The sequence below is a fragment of the Macaca fascicularis genome, chromosome 6 (genome assembly GCF_037993035.2).
Source record: "Macaca fascicularis isolate 582-1 chromosome 6, T2T-MFA8v1.1".
In the NCBI taxonomy this organism is placed as follows: Eukaryota; Metazoa; Chordata; class Mammalia; order Primates; family Cercopithecidae; genus Macaca; species Macaca fascicularis.
Genome location: NC_088380.1, coordinates 46,198,528 through 46,210,822, shown reverse-complemented (window position 1 = coordinate 46,210,822; position 12,295 = coordinate 46,198,528). Strand labels below are relative to the sequence as shown.

Genomic DNA, 12,295 nt, shown 5'->3' with positions numbered 1-12,295 from the left:
TCTATGAATTAGGTAGTATCATTGTCAACATAAAAAGGTGAAGAAGCTGATGCACAGAGAGATTAACAACTTCTCCATATTGCACAGCTAGTAATGATAGTGCCAGGATATAAATCTATAATCTGTGGTTCAAAATCTTAAATAGACCTTGCTCCCTCTCTGCTTAAATATGACTGAAACTAGTATACACACAGTTTGGAAAAGAGGCAGGTAAGATTTGAGGCAGGGTCCCTATTCAGTGGCATGTGCTATAATTCGGACAAGAGTGGAAGCATTAGGGGGCCAATGATGGTGCTACCATATACTCTCCCTCCCAAGCTCACAAAGTGCTTGGAGAGCTGATAGACACTCTTTTAGGTATTAACAGGAACTGGCACTTACCCTGGGTGACTCCCTCAGAACAGCCTCCTGGGTATATCAATTATAAAGTAATCTTTATTTTACTTAGTTTTTGTAAGTGAACTCAACCTTAATAGGAATTTAAATTACTCCATTAATGGAGGTACCAATTTCTAGGCTTCAAAACATTAGATTTAGTGTTAGTTTAATAATTTATTAATTGTGGATGAATATTAGCATAATTTAATTTCCTAACTTTCACACTGAAGAGAATTACAATTCTTAAGATTTAGATTTTTGTCTAATCAAATAGGGAGTATGTCTTATAAATGTATGACATAATCAGAGTAATTCTTTTATAACGAAAACTTATTGACTTGAAATTTTGAGAACACTTGAAATACAAGCAATAAAACCCAGATCTTAAGTGTTACTTACAATATGTACATTTTACTTATAATGTGTTACTTTTGTTTGGACTTTGTTTTTTAAACAATTCAGACTTAGAAAGTACTTACAAATTAACTACTTTAGGATTATTTGGCTACCAATCAATTATATTACTATCATATATTTGATTATCTTTGAGTTTTACATCTTACTCTAATTTATGGAGAATCACTTCATTGCCAAGAATATGGTCTATCTCAGTGAATGTTCTATATTCACTCAAGAAAATGTGTTTTTCTACTATTATTTATTAGAGTGTTCTATAGTAGTCAATTTGGTCAAATTTACTCAATTAACAATGTTGTTCAAATCTTCCATATCCTTACTGATTTTATGAGTGGTTCGTCTCACAGTTCTTGAGAAAATGATATTAACATACTAAACAATGATTTTGCCTTTCTCCATTTCCCCTTTCAGTTCTATCAATTTTTATTGTAGATACTTTGAAGCTATGCTGTTAATTTCATACATAGTTAGGATTGTTATGTCCTTTTGGTGAATTGCTTCCTTTATCACTATAAAATGACCCTCTTTACGTCTGGTGTCTACTTTGTTGACTGTATTGGCACTGTACTTTAATAATTGTATAGTATATTTTTAAAAAATATTTTCTTTTCTTTTTCTTTATCTTTCTTTCTTATTTTTATTTTTATTTTTATTTTTTTTGAGATGAAGTTTCACTCTTGCTGCCCAGGCTGGAGTACAATGGCATGATCTCAGCTAGCTCACTGAGACCTCTGCCTGCTGGGTTCAAGTGATTCTTCTGACTCAGCCTCATAGCTGGGATTACAGGCACCTGCCAGCATGCCCGGCTAATTTTTTGTAGTTTTAGAAGAGATAGGGTTTCACCATGTTGGCCAGGCTGGTCTCGATATCCTGACAGGTGATCCACTGCCTTGGCTTCCCAAGGTGCTAGAATTATAGGCGTGAGCCACTGTACCCAGCCTCATATTTTATTTTCAATGTGTGTGTTTAAAGTGAGCTTTTTGTAGATAATATATAGTTGAGTCTTGCTTTTATTTATCAAACCTGAAAATCTATTCCTTTTCATTGGAATACTAAAATCATTTATATTTTAATGTTTTTGTTCTCTACTAATAAGCATTTCATCCAGAATTGTATACTTATTAATATGCTTCTATTCACCAAAATTTTTACAAAGATTTAGAAAAGTTTTTCCCACTTTTTAGCAGCTTTTGTTCTATCTTTTCCTTTGTGATTTTTTTAAGTGAGTGATTTTTTTTGAGAGCTTTATGTAAGAGTTTACAACCTAGATAATAAAACAATAATAGTAATCAGAATTCTCAGTAAGTAGGACCAGGGCCTGCATTATTCAGGTTTAGGCTTTTGATGGTGTGGGAACATGTGAACCATGTGAAGTAGTGATGTTAGGGAGACACTAATATGTTCACTATTTTACTCCAGTCACTCTCTATCTTGAGAGGACCAATTTTATCACACCAAGAGAAGTAAAGAACAATGTATGAAAATACAAGTTGCTTGGCAGTTTATTGTTTATTTATACCACCAATGTTCCAGTGCTTTCTGTAGACAGAAGTGTTCAAAAAGCTGCTAGTTTTTGAGTTATCTACTCTGGTGTGGAAATCCATTATTATTTATTTGCCTCTATGCTTTTATAGAATTCATGAATAAAATTTGATATGTTTAAATAAAGGTATCTAAAATTTCACAGAGAAACTGAGAGTACTGTTGACACTTTCATTGTAAATGGTTTATGGGGGTGATTATTCTTCCAATAAATGCCACATTTAGGATTATGTTATAACATTTTTCTTGTACACAAGCTCATGGATAATGCCCTGCCACTCAAGTAGAGTAAATATGTTTATTTCCATTCATGTCTATTTTCCTTAAAGTTAAACATGGTATTCACAGATAAAACTATATATGATAGACTCTATCTTGACTCTAGCCTGAAATGGGGGTTCTTAGATTTTATTTTATAAACAAGGAAATTATTTTCTTCTCACAGCATATATATGTGGTGCAAAGTAGACATGTTAGATTTTATTTTGACAAAAAGTGACTTAAAAATTTGTCGTCGACTATTATTTCAGTGTTGTGTTACAGTAGAAATGTAGGATGCCATAATCAACTGTTGATGACAGTCTCTTTTACTTCCCCAGATCAGTGAAAAATAAAATCACCATGGTTGCACCTGGTCCATAATGGAGCATTCGGAGTGATGTCTCAGTATTATGCAAACCATAGTGAGATGAGGGAGAATACTATACATCTTTCTTGCATGATGCAAACTGATCATATATAATTATATCTGGATTATTTTGGAGAAGAAATGACATGTGTGACTTAGTAAGAGGCAACATTCCTGCTGTTCAGATATGAAGCCTTCTAGTGACTTGGTGTGATAAATGGCTGATTTTGCAGGTTCTACATTTCAATGTCAGTTACCAAAAAGAAAACTGTCATCTAGACAGAAAGAACAAGATGAAATCAGAATTACCAGAATTACAAAATTGTATTTCTTCCTGCCTGAAAGCATAGTCATCTTATTTGGCATCAGCCCTTAAAAGTTTGACTTTGAGAAATATATTTGGAATAGAAGTGCAGGAAAATGAATGGACCCAGTTTTTTTATATATATATATACACACACACACACACGTCATATATATACATATATATGTGTATATATATACGTATATATGACATGTGTGTATATATGTGTATATATGGCATGTATATATATGGTAATCATATTCATATGTATGCCACATACATATAAATGTATATAAAATACTATTACCTTCTCTGTGAGGTTTTTTTATTTTTATTTTTAATTGGATCTTATAACTCTCTGCATTCTCTGAAGAAAACCTTCCAATAACTTAGAATTAACTTGACCAGGGCCCTGAATGATGCCCTGCTGACCCTTTCAAACTCAGCTCGTATCGTTTTCCCCTTTTGCAGACTATTCACTAGCTTTATTAGACTTATTTCTGTTTTTTGACACTTGGTCCTTCCTTAGGAATTTTTGCATTGGTTGTTTTCTCTGCCTTCCCAATCTTAGCTCAGATATTAACCTTCACAAATAGGTATTTCCTGAACACCTGTAGCTAAAGTTGCTACTACTATACATTTACCTTCAAATCATGAGTCTTTGTTTCTTGGCATTTAGAATGGTTTTGTTTATGTGTTTACTGCTTTTCTACTCTGTCTCCACTAGGATGCTGGCTGGTTCATAATTGATTAGTACACAATTCTCAGTGCTTAGATATTACCTGCCTGCCACATGGTGAGCACTCAGGAGTGATTGTTGAAGGATGGCTCCCAAGAGCAGCATATTGCTGATTGTGGTATTTCAGTGATTTCCACATCAATATTCAGAAGAGTCATATAATTATTTTCAACAAAGAGGCATTATTAGATGTTTATTTGTAATTGAAATTAATAGTCTTTCACAATTACAAAATTGATAAGTGACGGCAAAGTGGTGTGACTGACATATACATGATTCGGGTTGAAATTTTGTTTCTGCTTCTAATGAGCTTTGTCATCATGTGAAACCTATATTTTCCTATCTATACAGTAGGGTTAAGAATAGGTAACTCACAGGAATGTTGTATAGACTGAATGAGCTAGTGTCTCTGTAAAGAGTCCAAGTCAAGACCTGAACACAATGCCTAGCACATAAAAGAATTGTTATGAATTGTGAGCACAAACATTTTGCCTGTGTCATCCCAATTTTCTTCCTTTTGTTGTAAATGTGCCTTCTATGTAATCAAGGTCAGAGATTTAATATTAGAGAATGATCAAAATAGTGACCTACTGAGACAATGAAATATTTTTTTGGTTTTGGTGTTTGCAATAAAATAATACATTTAACTAAGTACCCTATGCCAAAGCTTAGCTCATTATAATTTTGAAATTTAATTTAATTTAATTTAATTTAATTTATTTATTTATTTATTTATTTTGAGACGCAGTCTTGCTCTGTCGCCCAGGCTGGAGTGCAGTGGCTTGTCATCTCGGCTCACTGCAAGCTCCGCCTCCCGGGTTCACACCATTCTCCTGCTTCAGCCTCCCGAGCAGCTGGGACTACAGGCGCCCGCTACCACGCCCGGCTAGTTTTTTGTATTTTTTAGTAGAGACGGGGTTTCACCGTGTTAGCCAGGATGGTCTCGATCTCCTGACCTCTGATCTGCCCGCCTCGGCCTCCCACAGTGCTGGGATTACAGGCGCGAGCGACCGCGCCTGGTGAAATTTTATTTTATTTGCATTGTGTTGATCTATTTTATTAATATATTACTGTTCTGTGTTTTTCATACCCCTTTTAGACTTTGAAAAAACCATAGGGTTTTCTTCTTTCTTTTTTTTTTTTTTTTTTTTTTTTTTTGAGACGGAGTCTCGCTCTGTCGCCCAGGCTGGAGCGCAGTGGCCGGATCTCAGCTCACTGCAAGCTCCGCCTCCCGGGTTTACGCCATTCTCCTGCCTCAGCCTCCTGTGTAGCTGGGACTACAGGCGCCCGCCACCTCGCCCGGCTAGTTTTTTGTATTTTTTTAGTAGAGACGGGGTTTCACCGTGTTCGCCAGGATGGTCTCGATCTCCTGACCTCGTGATCCGCCCGTCTCGGCCTCCCAAAGTGCTGGGATTACAGGCTTGAGCCACCGCGCCCGACCTCTTCTTTCTTTTTTTAAAGTTTTCTCCTTCCCAGGTGAGAGTGCTTTTTATTCTGTAATTTTATAGGTTAAAATATAAATTAGAGCTATTCATGTTTTTTTTCCCATTTCTTTTTTTTTTTTTTATCTTTTCTCTCTTTTTTTTAAATTTATTTATTATTATTATCTAATCAAGAACAATAGCATCTATAATATGTGAAGGTACTAAGTGCAGTTGGTAGTGGTATGAGGTATCAGGAAGATATGGGCAATAAAGCAGGCAGGGGACTGGGGTACCTTATCTTTGCAGATACTCTAGGAAATGGTAAACTGCCACTAAATGTACATGCAGATGAATAGTGGTTTTTTTTGTTTGTTTGTTTGTTTGTTTTTTTTTTCCGAGTCGGAGTCATGCTCTGTCACCCAGGCTGGAGTGCAATGGCATGGTCTCAGCTCATTGCAACCTCTGCCTCCGAGGTCCCACCTCAGTCTCCTGAGTAGCTGAGACTACAGGTGCGTGCCACCACACCCGACTAATTTTTGTATTTTCAGTAGAGATGGGGTATCACTATGTTGGCTCCCAAAGAGCTGGGATTAAAGGCATGAGCCACTACACCCAGCCAGATGAATGTTTTTTAATACCAACATGTAGCTTTGCTTTAACAGCTACACACTATTAGATCAAACAATTATATGAGGAAAACTAAGAAAAAGATTTTGAGCAGGAGCCTAAGGACAGAAGAGAGTGCATATGCCTTCTCATTATCTCAGAGAGCCACAGATTCATGTCAAGAAGAGGCCTTGCCTTCCCCTAGAGTTGTTCACAGCCTCATTACTTACCAGAGTTGACCTAAGGTACCATCTATACTTACTCCAATGTGCCCTACATCCCTGCTTGCCTCCGTAAACATAAGAGGGTCCAGGCTACTATATGTTTCTCATTCTCAAATGGCTCCATACATGCATGATTCTAGACCCCATCTAATGCCCCTCTCCAGCCCCATCCCTCACACTTTCCAGTAGATCCTGTGGGGTTTGAGGTCTCTATCAATAGAATCCCTCTGTCTTCCAATTCTTCTTTAAATATCCCAATCACTTTTTTTTCTCTGTTAAACCAAAACCCAGTGACACTTGAGGGAAAATGCTTCACCTGTAGCCCTTGCAAGTGGTGACTCTCTTTTCCTCTGTTCATTCGCAGGGCATGCAAGTGAAATAGGTGCATTTCTAGATCCTCACTGTCAATCGTAGTGCATTCCACTGATTACTTAACTACTCTTTCTCACTGATTCCATCTCTAATGCACTGGCTCTATTTTCAAATTAAATCTGGAGAGTGACCACTTCTAACCAGCTATATACCCTTACCATTGTATGGAACCACCATCGTCTCTTGCGTGGGTTATTGTAACCCTCCTAAGTATTTTATTACTTCTACACTTGCCATACTTGGGCTTATGTTTCATACAGCAGCCAGAACATTTCTTTGAGAGCCTAAGCCAAATCATAGCATTTCACAGTTTCAAATGTTCCAGTGGCCTCTGATCTAATCAAGAGGCCCATAAGGTCCTACATTATCTGACTCGACTACCTGTATGACTTCACTTTGTATTACACAGTCCTTGTTTATTTCCTCTAGCTACACTATCTCCCTGCACTACCTGGAACTTGCCAAGAGTGCCCTTGACTCATAGTTTTTATATGAGTTATTTCCTCTACCAGGAATATGCTTTGACCAGATATCTTCTCATCTTTCACTTCTTTCAAATCTCTATCAAATGTCAAATTATCATTGAGATCTTCCTTGACTACTTTATATAAATAATCCTTTCTTCATCATTACTCATTCATCCTGCTGTGTTTTATTTTTTATTCATAGCACTTACCACTTCATGTAGTATACATTTGCTTCTCTCTCTCCCAGAATGAGAGCTCTAGGAACATGAGATTTTTTTTTTTTTTCATTATTGTGTTATCCTCTTTACCTAAAACAATTTAAAGGAGTTAGTAAATTTATAATCATTATTTGTTGAATGACTAGTTAAATGATCTCATCACACTTTTCAATTATAATAGAATACTTCAAACACAAGGAGATGCTTCTCTACCTGAAACTGCCTTTTTACCCAGCTGCAGAAATAATAGAAGATGGGAAAAGAATTGAGGATACTATTATCGTAGTACTTGAAATTAAAGTTTCTTGAGAATCTCATGTCTAAGTCAAACAATGGGTATTAGATAACCTATTTATTAAAGTCTCAGAGATGAAAGTGATGTGAGGGGAAGCTAAGACATGAAGAGACAAAGTGAAGTTGTCTAAAAATAATACAACTGATTAGTGGCAGGCAGAGTTGCATCTCTGACTCGTTAGTCTCTCTCCAGGAATCATTCATTCAGCAATGAATATTTACTGAGTGCCTGCTTGTTCAGTGTCAAGGAGACAGACACAGTTCTCCTTTTATGGATCCTACAGTTTAGCATAGGACATGAATATTAAAAACATTAAAATGAAACACATATATTCTTGGGCTATGAAGGAGGACACAGTATTTGAAAAGTGGTGTATTATGAAAGGAGACTGACACAGTCTGAGGAATAAAGTAAATCTTTGGCTAGGTGTAATCATGAAGCTGATGGAGTTTTGAGTGATGAGTGGGGAGTAAAGAAGAGAAAGAGGAAGGCGATATGTTCCTGGCAAAAGGACAAGACACTGGTTCCTACTGCAGGAAGGAGTGGAGTGCCATCATTTAATGGAAGAAAGGCCTAGTTGTCCTTTGATAAATACCAGACTCCTGCTTCGGTATCATTATTGTTCTATTGATTACTTACGGAAGCATAATAGGTATTAATTGCATAACCTTATATACAATTTGACCATGAATAAAACATTTACTCTTTTAATTTCAGAAACGGGTTCTCCATTAGCTGAAAAGTTTAACTTCTGTCCCGGTGTTCATGTGGATGGGCTCCTTTTTATCTCTTTTTCTTTCTTTCAAAGAAACCCCTCCCTGGCAATGTTTTCTTGCAGCTCATCCTTTCTCATCCAGCTAGCTTCCTATTTTTATTGCTGAGTCATCCAATCAGCTTTAATTGTCTCTCTCTCCAGCTGGCTCTGTCTTTTTGGAGAAAAAATTCTGCTACAGGTGCATTTTTTAAAATTAGGAAGATGTGAGTGTCTAAATATGGGTGCAGCTAGACTTTAATGGTGAATTCTGAAATTATAAAAGATGATTAGTACCTTTTATCTTTCATTATGGTGATCAACAGTTTTTAAAGCATTCATCCCATCCACAAACTGACCCATAGCACACAGAAAAATCTTGAAAAAAAATTTCCTTTCACATGGCTTTTATTTGTTGCTTAATTATTTCCTTTCTTTTCTCTTTAGAAAGTTTAAGTTCCTTTAAAATTGGGTCCCACATTTTTTTAATGTAGTCTGAAATAAAAATACAAATCACAAGATTGGAAAGTTTTGAAATAATTTTGATTCCTCCTTAATTATCTATGAAAAACTCTATTTCAAGCAAATTAATGGTTTAAGAGTTGAAAGGAAATATTTAATATACCCAACAAAGCTAACAAGTGTTACAAAATAAGAATGTTAAGAAAAATATGAAGTTAACATATATGTAAAGATTCTACAATATTTTGTTAAATATTCTTGAAGAAAATAATTAATCTTTTTTTTTCTTTTCTTTTTGTTTTTTTTTTTAATTTTTCTTTTTGAGACGGAGTCTTGCTCTGTCGCGCAGGCTGGAGTTCAGTGGCTCGATCTTGGCTCATGACAAGCTCCGCCTCCTAGGTTCATACTATTCTCCTGCCTCAGCTTCCCAAGTAGCTGGTACTATAGGCTCCTGCCACCATGCCCGCTAATTTTTAATGTATTTTTAGTGGAGATGGGATTTCACCGTGTTAGCAAGGATGGTCTTGATCACCTGACCTCGTGATCCATCCTCCTCAGCCTCCCAAGAAAAAGAATTAACCTAAAGATACACTATTGGTCTTCTACAGTTGCTCCTAATTAGTGGATTTCACTAAATGATAAGTAAAACAATATTTTTTCTGCTTATGTTATTCAAATGTTAATACTCAAATGCTTATATTAGGTTAAACTATTTATTTAAAAATCCACTTATATTGCCAAATAATATATTTTGATTCTTGTTGACAAAATCAAAGATTCAAACTACTAGATTAATTATGTTTTGTGGGTGAAAGGTTTGTATTTATATGGTATTCAAAATGTTTCCAGAATGCTTTATTTTTCCAATATTTAAGTCCCACCTACTGTAGTCATATAGACCTAGTTCTACAAATTACTTTTAATTAATTATCCTCTGAACATGAACTGAATATCCTCATGTTTTTGGGTTCATAAATAAATAATAAAGCTCCATTAGAGTTTTTTATCCCCCATGCTTTACAATTATTCAGGATACCTTTTCCTCGTAGAGTACTACAGAAAAATGGAATTTAATTCAGTGTGATAAAATGAGGTGAAATAAGGCAAACATGAGAAATCAGGAGACTTCTATTTTCAGCTTTGTCACTATCTCATTAAATGAGCTCAAAAAAGCTAAATGCTTCCAAGCCTGACTTTTCACGTCTGGAGGAAAAAAAAAAAAGTGTAACAATTATGATAATTACCTAACAATAATTTTCAGAAATTGAAAGTGTGAGTTTCCAGTTTCTGGCGTAAAGATTGCTAGAAGCAAGAACACTTTAAATACATCATTATCTTGAGCTGAAATCACCCTTTGAGATTGAAGAAGTATTTCATAGTTATAGAGAAAATAAACACATTTACACCTCTCTCAATGTCTGTCCTCGACCCAGAATCATTGAGTTGAGAGGGCTGGTGAAAAAGAGACTGGTTTCTAATCTGGTTGTGACATTAAGTTTCTCTGTGACTTTGATTTAAATCTGAGATCTCAGTTTCCTTATCTGAATAATCAGAGGATTGGATTATGTACTATGCATTGTCTAATGCAGTTTTAACTAGGATTGATGTATCCTAACCATCTGGAAGGGTGCCTGGCACATAATAGATGCTCAATAAATAATATATAGAATGAATGAATAGATCATTAAAGTACCTTCATTTAATTTGTTAGATAGGGTACTGTAGACTTGTCAGATACAGAGACTGCAAGGATACTTGTAAAGGAGAAATATTATGGGGATGAAGTTTGAATGAACTAATGATTTATTTTCACTTGCTTAAACATGAAGTGGAGGGGGAGGCTATTGGAATTTTGCTGAGATTAGCTTGGTCATTTTTTGTATTTATGTTCCTATCCTCCCCCTTGACTGTAAATGAATTTACATAACAACTAGCTTTGATAATAATAATCATATATATATATATATTTTAAAATTTCCTCACATAGTTTAGTTCCGTAATGCTCTCCATATTTGTCTTCTGATACTAGTCAGAAAATTAAAAAATATTAATTTGAAAATAATTTTAGATTTATAGAATTGTAAAATAGTATATAGGGTACTTATATATAACTTTCACTCAGCTTCTGAAAATGTTAACAAACATCTTATATAAATATGATATATTTATCAAATCTAAAAAATTAAATTTGGTACATTGTACGTTAGTACAACACTAGCTACACTACAGAGTTTAGATTTCACCAGTTTTTCCACTCATATCCTTTTCCTATTGTAAGATTAAATATACATACCACATCACTCTCAGTTATCACGCCTCTTTAGGAATATATGATGTTTCTTAGTCTTTCCTTGTTTTTTGCCACCTTGACACCTTGAAGAGTACTGGGCAAGTATTTTGTAGAATTTGTTCTTTTACAATATTTTCTCATGGCTAGACATGCATTATTAACTTTTTAGGAAAAATGCCACTTAGATGAAGTGTTTTTCTCATTGTATCTAACTAGGGATACATAACATCAACATAACTTATCACTGGTGATATTAACCTTCATCACTTGATTAAGGTGATGTTTACCAGATTTCTCCACTGTAAAGATACTATTTTTCCTTTTCCCATACTCTTGTTTGTTAGAAGAAAGTCACTAAGTACAGTTTATACTCAAGGGGAGAGAAATTAGTCTCTACCACCTGAGAGAGGAATATCAAAGAATTTGTGGGCCTGAGTTCAAATCACCACATTAATTAATAAGTATTTTGGGGAAGTTATATTTAGGCTATGCAAATATCCTTTTTGTCCTTAAAGTTTAGTCCACTAATTTTAACATTCTTCAATGGAGCTTGGCTGTAGCAAATATTACTGGGGTATTCTAGTGGTGATTTTTCTCTCTCTCTCATTTCTTCTGCATTTATTATTTGAAATTCTTCTATAAATAAAATCTGCCCCCAACCCATTCATCATTCATTCATTCGTTAATTCATTTGTTTACATCAGCATAGACTCATAAACATTTATTGGGGTTCCACTTCAGTACTATTGTCATTTATATTGTTTCTCAAATTGGTCCAGCTTTAGCTAATTCTTTTGGTTGGATACTGTATATTTTTTAGCACTTCCTAATTTTCTCGCAGTACACAATGTTCAGATTCATTGTGTATTCTCTCTTCCCCAGTTTGAATCTGCAGTTTTTCTAGGGATCTTTAGTTATTTTTGTTGAAGAACAGTGTTTAGAATTGTGATGTGGGCACCAGATATGCTCATTGCTACCAGGTTATAGAAGTGTCACTACTTCTAGGCTCTCCCAAGACAACAAAAGCAATTTTGAACTAGGTTAGTGCCTGCGTATGAAAATATTTATTAGGAGGCTTGGTTTCCACTTCTTCTCATTACTTCTACTACTTTAGGAGTTTGATGTGACTGATTATAGATTCCTCACTTTAAAAAAATCAATTTTTCTACCAGTTAGGT

General features: G+C 35.1%; 1 protein-coding gene across 2 annotated transcripts in view; it reads left to right on the top strand.

Annotated features, from left to right (window-relative positions):
• Window positions 1-12,295, top strand: part of HCN1 (hyperpolarization activated cyclic nucleotide gated potassium channel 1) — a 439,910-nt gene that overhangs the window by 71,320 nt on the left and 356,295 nt on the right. The gene's annotated exons all lie outside the window — the stretch shown is intronic.